At 36.7% G+C, this 18,671-nt stretch overlaps 2 long non-coding RNA genes across 4 annotated transcripts; one reads left to right on the top strand and one right to left on the bottom strand.

The window, feature by feature from the left end:
• The first annotated feature begins 1,295 nt into the window (after positions 1–1,295).
• Positions 1,296–9,740, top strand: LOC136850656 (uncharacterized). The gene is made up of 3 exons (XR_010856678.1): positions 1,296–1,438; positions 8,332–8,434; positions 9,423–9,740. It is a non-coding gene; the product is annotated as an uncharacterized lncRNA (long non-coding RNA).
• On the bottom strand, positions 9,042–18,475 carry LOC136850655 (uncharacterized). Of its 3 annotated transcripts, XR_010856676.1 has the most exons (6): positions 16,035–18,475; positions 13,016–13,120; positions 12,731–12,879; positions 11,395–11,583; positions 10,779–10,921; positions 9,042–10,467 (listed from the first exon to the last, which is right to left on the bottom strand). It is a non-coding gene; the product is annotated as an uncharacterized lncRNA (long non-coding RNA). The 3 variants fall into 3 exon arrangements; XR_010856675.1 differs by lacking the exon at positions 11,395–11,583 and having other exon boundaries at positions 10,389–10,467; positions 16,035–18,467; XR_010856677.1 differs by lacking the exon at positions 11,395–11,583 and having other exon boundaries at positions 10,389–10,467; positions 10,779–10,838; positions 16,035–18,466.
• Positions 18,476–18,671: the final 196 nt, after the last annotated feature.

Genomic DNA, 18,671 nt, shown 5'->3' with positions numbered 1-18,671 from the left:
GATGTTTTTTATTGTCTCCAAAACCATTATAGGAACTTTATTGTCGTGAAGTAAGTTATTTTATAGTTCTCAATAGCACCGGGATTTCTAAAATTAGTAAAAGGTAGTTTTTCCAATAATTATTTTTAATGCAAGTCTGTCGAATTTGATATTCCTTTCCGTCGTCAATGTGTGGATAAGCCACTACAACGGCTTTACATCTGACGGTGATGTGGAACTCTAGTGAGAAACCCAATCTTTACAGCAAGATCAGGTTAAGGGGTCCAGCATTTTCCCGAGATGTAACCGAGTATTACACCAGCCAGGGACCTTTTCCTGAAAAAAGCAGGACGTCATGTCGTAAAAACTAACCATAGAATTTTCTTGAAAATAATCTCATTTCTTTTCCCACACCCAAATTACTCTGAGGGTACTTAAACTAACTTAATCTAACCCAACCCAACCTAACCTAATCAAGGTGCATGGCAAAAAAACTGGGGTTGGTGCAATACTAGTATACATCTCGGTAATATGCGACCCGGCATCCTAGTTAGGATACTTTACATACCCGTTTTTCACTCGTTTTCATGCATCACACCCCAGAAAACCGATTATCACTCGATAAAAGAATTATTTTAATCAGTTAACCAAGTTATTACCCCAGAAATGAAAGTATGTCAATTTACCTCACAAACTACTAGAAAATCTATAGTTAGGATCCTTCTGATATATATATAACCAGTATTAGGATATATTATATATATATATATATATATATATATATATATATATATATATATATATATATATATATATATATATATATATATATATATATATATATATGTGTGTGTGTGTGTGTGTGTGTGTGTGTGTTTTAATTTTATTGAATAAGTTGTAAAACTGTGCCTCATTGTGTGAGCATCACAGTATCTTTTCTGTTTTTCGACAGTGTTCCTGACTTTTGTTGATGTATCGCCAGCGAAATAAAAAAAAAATACATCAGCCATTGTTTTAATCGTCAGTCTGTATACATAAGTTCAGCTCAGAAGATGATTTCAACTTGATTTTGTAAGGGATAAAATTGCTATATTAGTATTACTTTTCATTGTTGATTAATCAATCTAGTTGCGTATAATTCTGGGAGGTATTCCCGTTTGCAGCTTCAAAATAAATCAATTTGTTGAAATGTTTATACTGTACATAGATGGCAATACTTGTTTTCCAAGGACACAAAACCAACAAACGCTCGTTACACTGTTTCGGCGTCCTTGTAATTCTTTAGGAAGTTGCCACCTCTGGAAGACGTCGCCGTCATTTAACAAGTGACCGTGACGAGTTTAAGTGTAAGGTGCTTCAAGTGCTTGGGAAATTCTTATAAAGCACGAAGTTCCTTTATTTTACTGCTTGAAATCCTACTACTTGAAAAGACGTACAGCGTTTTGCGGATGTTTTAACGGTATGTAGTGTATTTGTTGTGGTTCGTTAATATTTTTTGTATATCTGTTAAATCCTGAGGTAAAATCAGGCCAGGAATCTAGTGACGTAACATCGTTATCTTTAGGACTTCGTAGTGTCAATATCCCAGCACCGTGCTTCAAGCTCTGTGATGTATGATTCTCAGTATGATCGATTGATATTTCTGAATCAATGTCGTGCCAAGATCAGGCTTTTTCAGTCTTTGTACGTAAACCCGAGTGGTTACAATATCTTTTACCGTGGCCTTCTTGTAAGTCTGAGTAAAATAAATTTTCAAGTGATGATTTGGTATGTTTATGGAATGGTTAGAGACCCAGTTCGATTACGAGGGATAAAATTCACGAATGCGCCCAGTTCCTTTATAGTGAACGGAGTAAATGTCTGGTTTACGTCAGTTTACGCACGGAAATAAAAAGGGAAAAAGAGGGGAGACCAGGTAATGTGCGAACAAGTTTGCTACACCTTATTCATATCATTCTATGGATACGTTCAATTTTTGTGGGTGTAGTTTCTGAGAATAGATCTGATGTTGAAGTTAGCTTTATTTTCGTTCAACCGTGCATGCGTGAAGATAAAATTTGTAGCTTGTGCCACGTTTATGCCAATAGAGAACTTTCTCCGTGCGGGTATGGAAAGGGAAAAGTGAGGAGGGCTTATATGATGCAGTATTTTTCATTATATACATGACCGAATGGATTACATAAAGGTATAGTGATGTACGACACCATGTTTGGGCATTTAAGAATTACGGTGTTAAAGTTCGACTGTTACATTACTCATGTTGCCAAACACTTTAAATAAGTGGAATTCCTGACTTAATACCTTTTATTAACGTTTAGGTGGATATTTAAATGCAAGGGATCAAGTGGACACAACCGTTAATACTCTGAAGGAAATAGGAAAGGGAGTCAGTGTGATGTAACCCCTGTAGTGGGAGATCTGTATCAGTCTTGAAGACGTAACGAGTTCTATTAACTGTAGCCAGACCCAGTATTCTTTGGATATTAGCCAGACCGAACAGAGGTGTTTGCCCACGAATTTGTTAGTTTGGTACTAGATTTCATGTTATATTTAGGTTGCAGTTTCCCATCCGAATAAATACTAGGTTTTTATGGATTGAAAGTATAACAAATGAGTTAGTGGCAAAGCCCAATTCTAATTTGATGTTTGCACAAACTTTTTTGATCTAGTACTGTACATCTGTCCCGGATATTTCTTGGTTCTAGAAAACTAAATTCTGTGGCTACGAACTTTTCACATTTTTTCCAAGCTACTATCCTCTGCTAACGTTTTTGTGCAACAGTGCTTTGTGTCGACATTAAGCTGGTCTTATGCCAGAATGGATTGTTGGCCATACTGGCAGCTCGTAAGCATTTGTTGGTTATGACATCACACTGGTATGATATTAAGGTTGATTCTTAGCTATTTAGGTAGATCTAAGACGGCTGTCCGCTGTGAGCTAGGCTATGACAGTTGACGTTTTGTATAGAACTTTACCTGCTGAACAAGAATTTAAAGTAATATTTTGACGGTCAAATGTAATTAAGCTGTGAATTACCTTAGAACTGTAGCAGACGGTAAAGGGGACCCGTTGGGAGTCGGGGTTTTGGGTGTGGTAAAACCCTTTAGAGAATAGCTTACAGTAAGGGGGACCAGTTGGGAATTCGGGGTTTTCGGTGGGGTAAATAACTTGGGAAAAGGTTTGGGTACCTTATTGTTGTATTTCCTGTTATGTCATTTGGAACACGAAAAACAAGCGTAAAAAGGGCGAATAAATGGATAGCAGGAGCCATTCCAAAGGCACTTCATTCATTACTAGTACTGTTGATTCTAAGCCTTAACACTCATGCGGTAGTTTTCGGTTCACGAAACAGCAGCTGCTGGTTTTCTGCTCTTGGCGAGAACTGAGAGAGACCGGCAACTGACATTTTCCTATGTTATTTTACTTGCTGAACAAGAATTTAAAGTAATTACCTCTTGCCAGAGCCTACAAGCTTGCCAGAAATCTTTAAAAATGCAGATGAGGCGCGCAGTGCCATTCTGCCACGCGACCTATAGAGGCCACCAGTTGAAAGCAGAAATGGTAATGTTTTGTTTCACATTTACGAAAGCTTCGAATAGTGTGCAGTGGAGTTAGACTATGGCAATTGATGTTTTCCCATGTTATTTTACTTGCTTTACAAGAGTTTAAGGTAATATTTTGCCTGTCGGCTGCTGCTAAACTGTAATTTATTCTTGAGCTGTGTGCAACCCACTGGTACAGACGTGCAGTTTTCAAGGGTCAATTACATTTTAGTGACAACCGACCGCCAAAAATTATTTTAAATTCTTGTTCAGCAGGTAAAGTAACATAGGAAAACGTCAATTGCCATAGGCTAGCTCACCACAGACCGCCGGCTTAGAATTACCGCTATTTATTTTGACTTGAAACGAAAGGACATATCTGAAGGATTTTTATGACTTCTGAGTAGTTTTCTCTGGGCCCTCATATCTTCTGCACGTAAAAAGTTTGTTTTAACTGCTGAAATAATTGATGCGCATTTCAAGCTGAAGTTCCGATTTTATGGAAGCTCATTCGAGAGACTGATACCGCAACATAAACTGAACGGCACGCAGCCAGCCATTCTTTTTAATGAAGCCTGTTTGAAAGAGGATCTACTTCCAGGAAGTGCTTCATTATAATTTCAGCCCTACTTTTGGTTAATATTGTCCGAAATAAGACTAAATTTTATTAAAACCACATCCCAGGTATCTAAACGTAGTTTCCACATGTGACATGGCTGGCGATCGTTCTTCTATTTGTTTCTGATGTAGATAGCTGGAGCCATTGGTGCCGTAAGGCCAGTGTAACTTAAAAAGAATAATCACATTTCAGAGTATTTACAACTAGGGGACTTGCTTTGACCATCTATCTTGACGCTGGAATCTTCCTGGTTTCAAGGTTAGGCTCTGCCTCTGTCAATCAATAGTATTTGTGTACCTATCGCTATAGCAGCTTTGGTACCTTGTCAGGACTTTGGATATACTTCTGTGCTAGTCCTTCCGTAACTATTGCTCAAGGTTGTGTTGTAATGCTGGTGTACTGGGTAAAATTATCACTGACATTCTAACTACGGTAAGTTTGAATGTCTTTCATTATAGAGGCGATATGTGCCTGTTCAGCGAAGTTTTGCGTGGTTACTTGAAAAACTTTAACACATTACTAGTTACCTGTTGTCACTAGCGTATGTTTTATGCCAGAATTTATCTGTCAACTGATGTTTAAAGTGGCAAGTTGATTTTGTTCCACGCATGAACTAGAATTATTGGAGAGCAGTGATCAGCGCCTCTTAGACGAATTGTCCCGCCTACCGAAACAAAAGTGGTGGTTTTTGGCTTGGAACCAAGGGGACATGTCTATCGGGACAGACTTTTTTTTCTTCTTACTAGTTATCTTCGAAAACCTTTTCCTTCTGCACGTATAGTTATACCTCTGTATTCAATTTTGAAATATGAACTTCAGATTTTATCTCTAGGTAACTGATACGTATTTTTTTATCTATTTTAGTTTATCCATCATAACAGGTTAATTTTGTGCTATTTTGAGTACATTCGAAGTAGAATATCCAGTGTCAAACCTCATTCCACGCATTTTCTTGTATTTCCCCTATTAAACCTCGTTGAAACGATATGTGGGGACACTTCAAAGCTGCTTAATTTTGTCTCAAGTCATTGAAATCAAGTGACATGTCTAGCAATGTATTGTTTGATATTGCAATACCACTAATGTCGATAGTCGGGGCCCGTTGGTGCCAAAAGGCCGGTATAATTAAAGAATCGCCACTATTTTAGACTTATGTTCAAGTAAGACATTTCTTTTTCATGATGCTGGATTTTTGCTAGCTTCAAGATTGGGCCCTGCTTCTGCCTATTCCATTATCTTGGGTATTTGTATGACTATCGCTATTAGCAACTTGGGTACATCATAGAACTTGAAAGACCCTTCTGTACAGTTACTTCAGTTATTGGTAATTAAGATTGTTTTGAAATTTTCGACAGTTATTTGTGAAAACTATCGACAACCTACTTGTCACAAGTGTATAGTTTTATAGCTAAATTTAGCTGTAAAGTGTTCATAGTGTGGAAGCTGATTTTGCAAAGGCCTTACGTTGACCACTTACTGAGAGCAGCGGTAGAGGTTATTCAGAACTAATATTAAGATCATATGCAGTTGTTTATAGCATTGTTTATGGGTTATAGTGAGTTTGTTGATAAAAATTAAAATTGTTTTTGCACCACGTTAAGAAAAGAAACCTGTTCTAGATTCTCATGACCTATGTTGTATACATTACTGTTTCAATAGTACTAATTTAGATCTGTAGACTGTTGAAGGCTCAATGCAATAAGGTTGTCTTAAACAGTACATTTTGGAGGGTAAATAATACTGGTAGGGTGTTAAGAAATCCAAGAGAAAGGTTGCATAAATGTGATTTGAATGGGAGAGGTTTGGAATTTAGATATTTCAAATGAAAACTATCTCAGTGCAAGAGGTGGCACTGCAGAAGTCTTGTGTGAATATTTACTGTTGCTTCACGAATTAATATAACCAACCTGAGTTATTAAGCCAGTCCGCTTAAATAAACTATTTTTTGCCCCTACACCATATTGACTATAATGAATGTGCGTTTGCAAAATGAATATCAAATGCCACTTTTTAGCGATAGTTGCTTACCTCGTATTCTGTTGGTAGTTTCGAAACGCGCTAAACTACGTAATAAGGTAATTGCGATGTTGACGGAATATATAAACACCAGAAAAATATTTTGCAACGATATCTTTTTTTCACAAGTATATTTCTCATGGCTCTAGTCATTGCAATGGTCAAGGGTGCAGAGCATGATGGCTTAGAGCTAACTTGCCTTTAGTTTCAACCACTTTTTTTTTTTGCCTTATTGACATTGGCGGAGATAGAAAAAGAATGGAATGGAACGTAGAATTTAGGCCAAAGGCAAAGCGCAGGGACCTATGAGGTCATTCAGTGCTGAAACGGAAAATGACAGCAAAAAGGTTTGAAAGGTGTAACGGGAGGAAAACCTAGCAGTTGCATTATGAATCAATTGTAAGGAGAGGGTGAAAAGTAAGATGGAAGAAAGAGAATGAAAGGGGGTTGCAGCTAGGGGCCGAAGGGACGCTGCCAACAACCGTGAGTAATGCCTACAGTGCACCACGTGAGGTCAGTGGCAGTACCCTCCTAAGGGGAAGACAGAAAAGTAATAATGCCTAGGTAGTGTGTTATGGCACCCTTGACTACAACTTTCTTTATAGCTGTAGATTTTTTAGCAATCTGTTAGTGTGGCTGCTGCTTTAGTTTTCAAAACCGTTCTGAAATTTGACAGAATTTTGAAATAACGATTAGGATGGGAGGTACAGTACAGCTAAATGTTGGGTTAGTAGGACATGGTATAAATGGATGTTATCTAGTAAACATTTAAAGATTTTTATTCTGAACTCTGCAATCTATCAGTGATTTTATTTTCAAATGTCTGACAATACAAACGTCTAGAGATGCAGCCTAAAATATTTTTTATATTTTCATAAGTTACGGAAAGTTCACCGATTTGGTATAAGTCGTCTACGAAAATCTGGGATTATGTGACTATTTGCTTAAAAATTTATTCTTGGATTTTATTTGTAGTCATCATTGCTATCACGAAGTACCCGTGTACAGTGGAATTTTTAATCTCAAGACAGCTCAAAAACCGGCTCCACCTCTTAGAGGTAGTAAAAACGTTTATTGCGAGAGTTCCAACTCTGCAGTCTTGAGTGTTCAGTTTAGCAGATGATATTGCATGCTTGTCTCCATATCTACTGAATCCATGCTGATTTCCTGTGTAACTTTTTTAAATTTTGGGCATTTTGCACAAAGTATTTATTACAGTCTAGAAAGTACCAGTGACTGACGTGAATAGTGAACTTCTGCAGAACATATTAGTTATCATTAATCATAACCGGTACAGTAATGTCAACCATAGTTTTGTAAGTTAAAAAAAAAGTATATCGTGAACATAACCCCGATTTGATTTATGAATTGAACTGAATATAGGATTTAGGCCAAGTACTGGGACCTATGAGGTCATTCAGCTCTGAAACGGAAATTGACAGTAAAAGGTTTTAAAGGTTTAACAGGAGGAAAACCTGGCAGTTGCACTATGAATCAATTGTTAGAAGAGGATGGAAAGTAAGATGGAAGAAAGAGAATGTGAAATGAGGTACAGTAAAAGAAACGAAAGGGGTTGCAGCTGGGGGCCGAAAGCACGCTGCAAAAATCTCAAGTAATACCTACAATGCACCACGTGAGGTGCACTGACGGCACTAACCCCCACCGCTCCTTCGGGGGTCGATTTATGGAAGTGTGGGTATACAGCTAAACATAGCACTACTTTGACCATGAAGCGCTGAAGAGTGAAAAGTAGTTGGACAAATTTTCTGGTGGAAGAAAGTGGGAACAGATAAAGCTACGACGAGGTCGGTGTATCTAGGGTCCGAAGGTAGGCTATGCTTTGCTTCGAACTGTCTTTAGTACTGTATTGCCCACAGTGCACCACACTATGCACAGACGGCACTACCAGTCAGTTGGGCTGAAAATGGCCTCGAATTTTCAAGTCTAATTTTGATCCTTGTTACCGAAACAGTTCAGGAGATATTTGCTTTGGAGGAAGCCGGTTTCTGTAAGAATAGATGACTATTTTAACGCTTATGTAGGAAGAAATCTGGGTATTATAGAACTTAAAATTTGGGCATAAGTAATGACGGATGAACGGATAATCAGTTGAAAGTTAAATTATTTCGTAAACGCAGAAATGTATGGAAGTTGTATCTTACATTCCGTTCCAGGATACCAAGCTGTCCTCTCAGATGGTTTGTGTTAGTCTACAATGGGAATACTTTTGGAGGACAATACCGGACACTTTGCTGCCTCTACAATGGACTGTACGAAGTAAGTTTCATGATTGGTGAATTTACTTTGCATTATCGTTTGTGATTTTTTGGACATTCCAAAAAATCTTGAACGCATGAAAACTTAGTTGAAAATTTCGAGTTTTTCCATATTGAACTCTAATATACTTAATTTTATACCACTATATTGTATTGATTATTAAAATATACCTACACTAGTTTTAAAAGTTGTCACGGATTTAAATACTTACGAATATCGGTATTGCTTTCAAAGGTCAAGCTAAGGGCGTTAGTGAATATCTATTAAAACTCTGAAAAAGGAATGGTATTCTTTATTTTTGGTAGACTGGGTATTTAATGATTTTTTTAGTTATAATTGTTGATAAATCCCTTGGGTTTTCAGTGTAGTCATGTAAATTTACCTGTACACTTAAAAATTTGGACGTTAGGCTAAGAAACTAGACCTGTCCACAATAGCGGTCACTGCCCGACAGGCAAACATTGTTCCCATAACCCGTCCCATTATACAAAGTTGGGAAGGCGAGTGGCGGCCACGAACGTGAGTGAGTAGGTGACAATTGAATAAGTGAGCAATCTAGGCAAAGCCGTTGAACCAAACACCAACTGACCGACCGAGTATGGAGCCAGAACGATGTGATTGCCTGGTGACACTGCTTCAGAGGCGAGAGAAAATTTAAATAGCCGGAAATGCCCGACAGGCACGCCCGCTAGTGCTGACAGGCCATTAGACATAGTGAAAGTTTGTATAATAAATGATTATACAGTTGCTAACAATCTACATATATAATTTTGATAAGAAAATTTTTAGCTATTAGGCTTATATGCATGAAGATATAAATTTGAAATCGGTCTGCAATGTGTTCGTGATTAGGGTAAATATTTTTGGAGTTTTTTCTATTAGTTCTTTTTAAGATCATTGAAGCTTGAATTAATTTTAATTGCTATGTTGGCATGTTAATAGTTTCAGAAACTGAATGAAGGAAATTACAAGATACATTTTTTTACAGGAGAGACTACGAAAGAGTTTGGTGGGTGTTAGCAGTCGAGCATTCTTAAGGGAACATGCAGACAGATGCGTGTTATTTGATAACCTCGGCTTACTGGGAGGTGCACATTATCATGGAGCCTGTTTACCGGTAGCTAACTGCAAGAGTGTGGATGCCAGCTGGAGGGACGTGGCTCGGGCCAGTTAAGGGAAGCCTAGGGACCCGTGGGAGAGTGGAAGCCTGCAGCAGAAATGTGCAAAGAGTGAAAGGCAGCGGGAGGTACGTGGTGCGGCCCAGTGAAAGCTAGCTGGAAGTACGTGCCCCAGAAATCAACGCGGCCGGGTGGAAAATTGGCACCTCAAACTGTTGTACTTATATGCCGCGCGGCAGGATGGAAGCTTGAGACGGAAGATGAAGCAGAAGTTATTGAAACTTTTCAGTTTTAGGTTAACGTAAATGATAAAGGGACAAAAAGGTATTTTTGGGGCTTATAAAGAAAATTAACCTAATAGAGAACCCCTCTAACTCAATATATTAAGGTTTAAATTACAATAAATTACAAAATTCAGAAATCCATTATGTAATTCCTTGTGTTATGTGTAACTTAACCGCAAGAAGTAACTGTAGATAAGCCAAAATAAATAGTACGGTACTATTAGGACTTTTCACAAATAGCAAAAATACCCTGTATTTACCTGGAGTCTAGTAAATGTTAAAAGTACTGTGCTTAGTCTAGAAACGCAGTCGATATAAACTTTTCGGCCTGCGGATACGGTATTATTTCCTCAAACTCAATTAGGCCTGCAGATACTCTTGAGTTTCTTCCACTCATGATTATCATACTTTATTTTTTTTCTCTACTCCCGAGTTTCTTCCACTCATCATACTTTATTTTTTTTTCTCTATCTCTCTCAAGCTCACTTCGTTGAACTTGCCCTTGATTTCCAACGTCATATATCGTTTCATCCTGCTTTCAGCTTCAAGCTACCCAGGTTTAGTCCTCAGTTACTAGCAGAGGATGCCGAGTATTTTTCAACCCCTATAATGCAGCCATACCGGGCTACACCTGAAAATAAAAGGTAAATAAATAACTAACACATGAAGTTCACTCAACTTCAATATAGACCCTTGTATGTAAAGTAAAGTTATTTCGTCACACATGTGGAGCGTTTCGTTGTAAACAGCAGTAACCTGTCCTAAAGTGGCTCAAATTTGGGAACTTACTGTACTACAATTACAGCTAATCGACTGATATATTTAATCCGTTCTGTATTATATAATCAGTTTTAGTAAGAAATTTCTAGGTTAGAAAGAAACCTCATAACCAGTCAGTCTAATAATTTTTAAAAACTGAACATCAGTAAACTCAATACTTACTCAGCGTTGGCGATTTAACGCAGCCGCAGTTGACGTTATTCTCGAAGCTTTCTTCCAGCACTTGGAAGAGGAAGAGAGACCACAACTTTTTTTTTTTTTTTCGAATGAATATCCTGGAAGCAGCTGCCAATCGCCACCACCACCTATTAAAATATAATTTCAGTCCTTATTCCTAAGGAAAAAGTATTTCATGTAAAAAGACAAACTAGAAACTACTGAGATGATAGGTGAAAGTTTCTTAAACTCCACTTCCAAGAAAAGTTAAATGGTTTTGATTAAATTATCTCTTCTGTACTAAATATTTACATACAATTTGTTCCCCGAACACCATCTACTCAAAAAGTTTAGCTTAGCAAATCAAATAGAAAAGTTTAAAAAATTAAGTTATTTCCAATGTAAGAAACTTTCATTTATAGTAAATTTCTGGGAGGTCAACTACCGTAATGCTAACAATGCCCAAACTTACCAGATTAAACAATTTCATTCCATTTAAAGGCAAAAATTATGCTGTCTAGTTACTGGCCTCAGCCTCCAGAAAATCGTTAACCTACACCAAATGCAAATTAGCCTAAACCCGCCCAAAAACAACCATATTTCACCGATGAAGCGTACTTACACCAAACATCAATAACCTATTTTAGCTAACGTTAATGTATTTGTAGTATTTCAACGGTCAATTGTGTCAACAGTGAAATCTTCAGTGGTTCACGTCAACATTCATGATGTTACCGCATTCCAGGTAATACAATGATCTGAACCTTGTTACGTCACATTTGCCAACTGACTTTCTTACTAACAAGTTGTCCTGCAAAAAAAAAAAAAAAAAATACGTATTCACTATTCAGCCTGCCAATGATTGATATATCTTATATCCCAACTAGGCGTTAATATTTAACAAAGGTAACAAACTGAAATGGCACTAAACAAAAAGTGCTCAAGTTATTCTATATAGCATTGTTACAGATTCCATTCAAGTTCAGTACTATAAAACTTGCCGACCAGGATATAATTTTGCTTTCAAAACTAGGATGAGAATTTCCATTTTACCATATTCAATTTATGCCACATCGTCCATTTATACCAATACTCAAATATATTCATACGTTAATCTTCACTTAAAAAATACTCAAATTCCATTATAACAACATCCTCTCATGGCTTAAGAACAATCTAGTGGTCGTTAGCGCTGGCATAAACTTTGTCCCCTTATCGGTAAGAGATCACACACCAAACGGCGATATCAAGGCTGCACTCGCCATATAACCACCGAAGATTTACGGACTTCTGCTTACCGTACAGATTAAAGTAACTATCTACCGTCCAGAAATCCAATGTACTGAAGCCTACCTTCCATGGCATCAACGCTTTCTATGAATAGGTACTTTTGGCAATTATCAACGCTTTCTATGAATAGGTACTTTTGGCAATTATGACAATCTTTAAAGAGTCGAGTGTTTTATGACTTACGACTTCTCTTCATCACATCACTGTAGGTACTTATCTATGTTCTATGATTCATGTAACAGCAATGAAACTCACGCAAATAATGCAGAGGGGTATGGTATGTCACTTCAAGTTACATCTGTAGAGCCATAAGGTGTAGAGCCATAAGGTTGAGAGCCTTGAGTGACCCTATAAATTTAACTTCATTACTTAAATACTTATCATTAAGAAAAAAAAGCAAAAATCAAACTTTAGGCGTCCAACCATGTTAAGTACTTTATTGGCAAGAATATGTTCTTTAGAGACTAGCTACCCTTTCCAAGGCTTCCACGTTATATTTCAAAGGTTACACAGTTAACACCACTTAATACTGTTGAACCACATCGGCAGTTCCACCCAATACCTATGTAAATACCCATACAGTAAACTGAGGTTAAGGACAAAGATCGGATGTGTTAGTAAGTTCACTGAATTCGGTCCCAAATTGTCAATATCAAGATCACACTTACCACAATAGTTGCCATCACACGGTCTCGCGGTTATTGTTTTCCTGGTTTGGAGTTTCTCCTACCGAAGCTCCAGTAAAAAATCATTCAACCGGCTAAAGTAATAGTTCCCAATGCATGATGTTCAATGTTCAAGCCAAACACGAGCGTATCTGAAAATAATAATTTAGATTACACATTTCTCGAAGTTAACTAACATTCATGAGAATTTAGGAAATTTTTTAACAAGGTATATCTGCCTTTCAGAACTGTCAGTTTTTTAACAAAGTAGCTGAACTCTTACCATACCTTGAGGGGTCTTGAGTGGTCTTGAATTAAGAGATGGCCTCCGTGCTTTAAGAACAGAAGAGTCGTTACATGACGTACCACCACTTGCAACAAAACTGCCTGAGTCTGTAAAAATACAAAATTAAATTTCTAGTTCGAGTATAGAAAATTACAAACTATATTCAATAGCGTTCAAAGGTCAAGTAGTAGATTGTGTACAAAGATTGTAACCACCAGCTTTGTAGTCTTCTAAAATTTGATAAGGTACAAAACCTTGCTATAGATTAACTTTCAACATCAAACAAAATTTATTTTTGTCTTATCCGCGATCAACATATGCCATAAAACTTCCGTACGCAAGTAAAATTTGTAGAAGACATTGTAAACCTTCATTACAATAAGCAGTTGATATTAAAGGAAGGATTCCAGACGCTAAAATCCATCAGGAAAAGACTGGGAACGATGTTTCTTGACAGATTAGCTGTAATGACTGAAAACTCCCAAGTCTGGAGGCTTTCTAAGAAACAGAATTTTGCTATACAGATATATAACCGAAATATTAAGGATATATCACAAAAAATGCCATGGAAAAACAAGGGTCGACACGCTTTCGCTAACATTGCATTTATAGTTATGAAAAACCAAGTGAGAGTGTACCATTTTCAGTTTTCTTTATATACCCTAGAAATGGAAGTAAACCAAGACCCTACTTTAATAACTGATCGATTAAAACTTCATGCTTAGTGGTATTTAATACAAAGCAACATGGGATACGTTCAGTGAATTTAATTATTTTTTTTTTTTAAGAACTACAGCAACCATACCATAGCATTTACTATTACGTAACCAAAGTATAATCAGCGCCCTTATAATGCCTGATCCTCGCGTTATCAAAAGCTACCAAAATAAAGAAGGTAGGACTGGTTAGTTTGAAGCCTTTAAATTAGGTTTTTACACTTCATGAGAAATTAAAGAAAACTGCAGGACAATCTGGCAACATTTCCACAATAGCCTATCATACGAAAAAAAAAATAAAAAATAAGCGCATGCCGAATCCAAACTCAGGTAACCTCCAGAGCCACTAAATGGACCCTGGTATCCTCAGGTAATAAACACTCTTCAGTATAAGTTACAGTGTCAAGGAAAAAACAGAGCCGGTGCTAGTAATCTTAAAACTAAGTAATTACTGCAATGACTTGTTAAAATAGAGGTTTCATAATGCACCGACAAGTAACGCGTTTTGTATCCAGTTATGCCTATAAACAAATTTAAAAGCCATGAATTGGATAGTATCGAGCCTTATATGTATTCTGACCGCTCACCATTAATAGAATACCTATTCTTGGCCCCATGACACGTGTAGCACCTTTTGAAAAGAGGCAAGAGTACGCGGTACCTACACAGACTAGAGTAGTATAATTCCACCATAAACTAGTCAGTAAACCGAACAGATTCACATACAGTATACTGTTATAGCCGAAGACAGTGGGATAATATTATTGAACTACTGCTTTCTCCGTGATGAGAACATAAGTCGTTGAAGACTCGTCACAAGACACTAACCAAAGACATGCTACCGAGAAGCTATCTAAAGTGAATTTATGCAAAATTGAAACCAACCTTAAAAAGACTGCTCTAAAATTTAGGCTTACACTGATCCAGTAAAGCATTGCCCTTTAGTCCAGTGATTCTTAAACTGGGGCGAGCGCCCCCTAGAGGCTTCCAAGGGGGCGCAAGCAGAGTTGCCAGATGGTGCCTATTTTTTTTAATTTGTGATAATTACAAAATTGCCAAAAACGTTATCACTGCTTCCATATATTTTCTAATTATCTCAAAACATGTCAAAAATTCAAAATATAAGTAAATTTTAATTTCAAATCTTGTTTATGGATTGTCTTTTATTGTTATGATAAGTATAATAGCATACAAATAGACAACATATTGTTTATAGATTATAGTTGGCAAAAATTTCAGGGGTAGGGGGGCGTGGGGTCTAGACATAATGCAGAGGGGGGCGCAAGGCAAAAAATTTTAAGAACCACTGCTTTAGTCCTATCGTGGTGATGAACAATTACAGTACTCACTGCATCCGGACTTACACTGTACTGTACATGACAGTAATAAAAGCATTGGCATTTAATACCGGATGTTAAGCTATTCCAAGTGCCAGTTATACGAGCCATCAATGACCTCATGATAAAGAGTTCTTCCGGAATCGGTGGACTAAGGTGGCAGGAAGCCTTAAGGCAATGTTAAAAGATAAATTTACTTACACCATGAGCTCCCAAGGCAAAAAGGGACGGAAAGTTAATCACCTGGCACCATTACAAACTCAACGCGAATAAAGCTAAAATCTGTATTTAGCAACTACCGTAAATTTCGCTAAGGAGTAACTGCCTTGACAGCAGTTAGAAAAAAAAAATTATTTTTTTTTACAAAAAAAATTACCGGTAACTGGCTTACTGAAGTCTTTCCTTTTTTTGTTACCGCAACATTAAACATACGTTTTACGATTCACTGTTCTCATTTAAAAAAAAAATGCTTGAACAAGGCCCTTTAAATTTGCAATACAGCAATGCGGATGAGACAGCGCCGGTTTTGTTAACTGGGCAGTAGAGTATGCTGCTGGATTTCGTTTGACTGTCATAACTCAGAAGTGCGGGTTAATCTAGTTTAAGTCTGATCCACCTGTGTAAAAGTACGCGTTAATGTTCTAAACCATCGTGTTGTTCTGGTAAATTTGGAATTTTGGAAACTTTACTATCTGCCTTTACTATGGTGTTGACGAATAAATTACCCTAATCTTGTCAAGACCTCTCCGCACACTAATTAATGACAAAACGAAATCCTTATTCAAACCAAAATCGTGGTCTTACACATCACACCACGTTCCTTCAACAGTGCATTTTTACAACAACCACGGCTAAAACATATTCCGAAACTATTTCTAGTTGATAATTCAGACGAAAACCTTGACATTTAAGTCAACCCTCAAAACTCTTCACATATAAAGAAGTCTTAATAACAGAGCGTCACTTACCTTACACCTAGAAATTGATTACATCCCACTGATTAAAGCGAACCGGATGGACTTATAACAAATCTTAACGTGGGAAACATACAACTCGCCTTCGTCTCCTGTTGGAAAATCAGGGACCCAGAAACAGTCGTATGTCTCTCCGCCTGGGGTCCTTGGAAATGTATGGCGCCATCTGTGTTGTAGTTTCTTAATCATTGCGTGACGGATGCGGAGCATTTACTCGGATGGAAAATTCTGCATTAAAGAAACATTATGTTTTACATCTCTATTCTATGGAATAAGTCTCTTGAAATTTATTTTCTTAATTTACGTAGCATCTTAACAGAATGGCCAATTAAGACTGATTTACATGAATGTTTGTCAATAATGATATAAATAAAATTCACAAAGACTTTTGAAAGATGCAGCTGACTTTGCTTGCTTTGGCTACCGTTCCGTTTCATTTTATGTTACTTTTCGGCTTCGTAGAGTCGCCGTGACATATTTTTGAGTAATATTTTTATTATTATTAAGATAGTTTAACCAGACCACTGAGATGACTATCAGCTCTCATAGGGCTGGCCCGAAGGATTAGGATGAAATACCAGGTCTAGTACTGGGACCAAATAAGTCATTCGCGTGATGATGAATGAATGAAAGTGAAATTTAAAAGAAAAAACTGTATAATGTATATGCTTTTACACTGGAACACATGTATACAATAAATACATTTGCTCGTTTCCATACATAAAAAAAATAAATTAAAAAGATAAAATAAAATTTTAGAAAATTGAAAATTAAAAGTCAGAATAAATTAAATAACATTTAATTTTTTTTAATTCATTAAACGCCCTACGGGCTTTTGTATTTTTATTATTTACTTAATTATTTTTATATTTTGTCTATTAAACTACACTTCCTCATGAATGTTAGCACTGGAATAATTGAAAATGTAGAAGATTCTGACAAAATTTCCCCCATTGATTCACTTACAAACGTTGATTTTTACTGCTGGTTATATTTTGGACAGTCACACAACACATGTTTGACCGTTATTGATTGACTGATTATGAAATTTAGGTCTTGAAGACCAAGCGCCGAAACCCACCAGGATAATTCAGCGCCGTAATGATGATGAAATATATAAATTAACGATATGATTGATAATGAAAACGTGAATGATAATATGCTAGTAGGCTAAAATTCAGTGTTAAAATATGAACGCAAAAATTAAAGAATGATATTAGATAAAACCAATAAAAAATAAATATGTATAAGACTTTTTATATTTAAAATATACACTTAATATGTAAAATGAATATGACTAAAATCTCTACTAAATATACTAAAATCACATCTCATTAAAATCATCAGATTCTTTCAGATAACCCATAAGGCTTTTGGCCAAACACTTTGGAAAAATATTTGGCCAAAGATATAAAATGACTGAATTGTGTGAATTAACATACCAACAATTAACTGTGCATAAATCATTCCTATATATTCGATTACATGTCATCAAAAATACTTTAAATTAAACTTAAAATACTTCCAGGGAAACACAGCTGTTAAATTTACAGCACTTCTTCAAGATATTCAATATCTTGTTTCTTTTTCTGCAGTCTGAGTCGCTTAAAGGGTTTTGCTGGTGTGCATTTGTAGCATTCGAGAGTACATTTAATGGTCAAACTCATTTTTTATGGCCACCTTATTAAAATAATGGCTACATTTAAAGAATTTGGCCATGAAATGGCCAACTGGCAACCCTGATCTGCAGCAAAGCCTATCAAGTTTCCATTGAAATACCATTTTCAATGAGATGGTTCTTAACAATATCAAATAGATTTTCTAAAGTGCTGCCCCTTGCATTAGTACTCCCATCACATACATTGACTAAGTCTACTTTCCATTGTGAAACTCGTTTTTTTTTTAACCTACCTAGCATAGAACAGCACTTCGAGTTTGTGATGTCGATGGTTTCACTGACTATCAGTGAAAATTTGGTTACCTTCAATAACCCAATAAGCTCTGAATGTGAGAAATTCGAAACATCTTTCACTATTCTGGTAGCTTTTGTTCTTTTTAATCTTAATGATTAAATTATTCCTGAATCTGGAGCTATATCTTTTAAGAGGTCCACTAAACAGTCAACAGTCAGCAATGGTATGTTACGATCAGCACAAAATAGACTTATCTCAAGTTCAGCTTTCTTGGCACTATGTTAAAGTTCGCCCGCTCATTATCTGGTCCACGTTCTTGAAGCACCATATTCCTGTTGTGGTTCTGGCTATCCCTTTGCTGCCTTTTCAGGGAAGGGATTTCAAGAGAGAATGAGAGGTCACACACCAGGCATCTTGCTTTTTATGGATCTTCTCTACAATTACTCAGCCACTCCTTAAAACGTAGTCTCATGCAGCCAAGCATCACGAAATTTCCACTTGGTAGTCATTGAAAACCCTGAAGAAATACAGAAAACATCAAGGCGTAATTTACATACTCTTATTATGGCGGATGTGTTTGGGGGCTTTAAACCACTACACTCACTTAAAGAAAATAGTTATGCTTAATTAAACTGTTAACTTTATTAATGATAATGATACACAGGCAGATTTCTAACACACGCCTACACTTACATTAGTGAATATTTGGGGCATTGTA

Source organism: Macrobrachium rosenbergii, chromosome 22 (assembly GCF_040412425.1).
Source record: "Macrobrachium rosenbergii isolate ZJJX-2024 chromosome 22, ASM4041242v1, whole genome shotgun sequence".
NCBI classification, from domain to species: Eukaryota; Metazoa; Arthropoda; class Malacostraca; order Decapoda; family Palaemonidae; genus Macrobrachium; species Macrobrachium rosenbergii.
The sequence above is the reverse complement of the archived record's forward strand: the minus strand, read 5'-3'. Positions and strand labels throughout refer to the sequence as shown.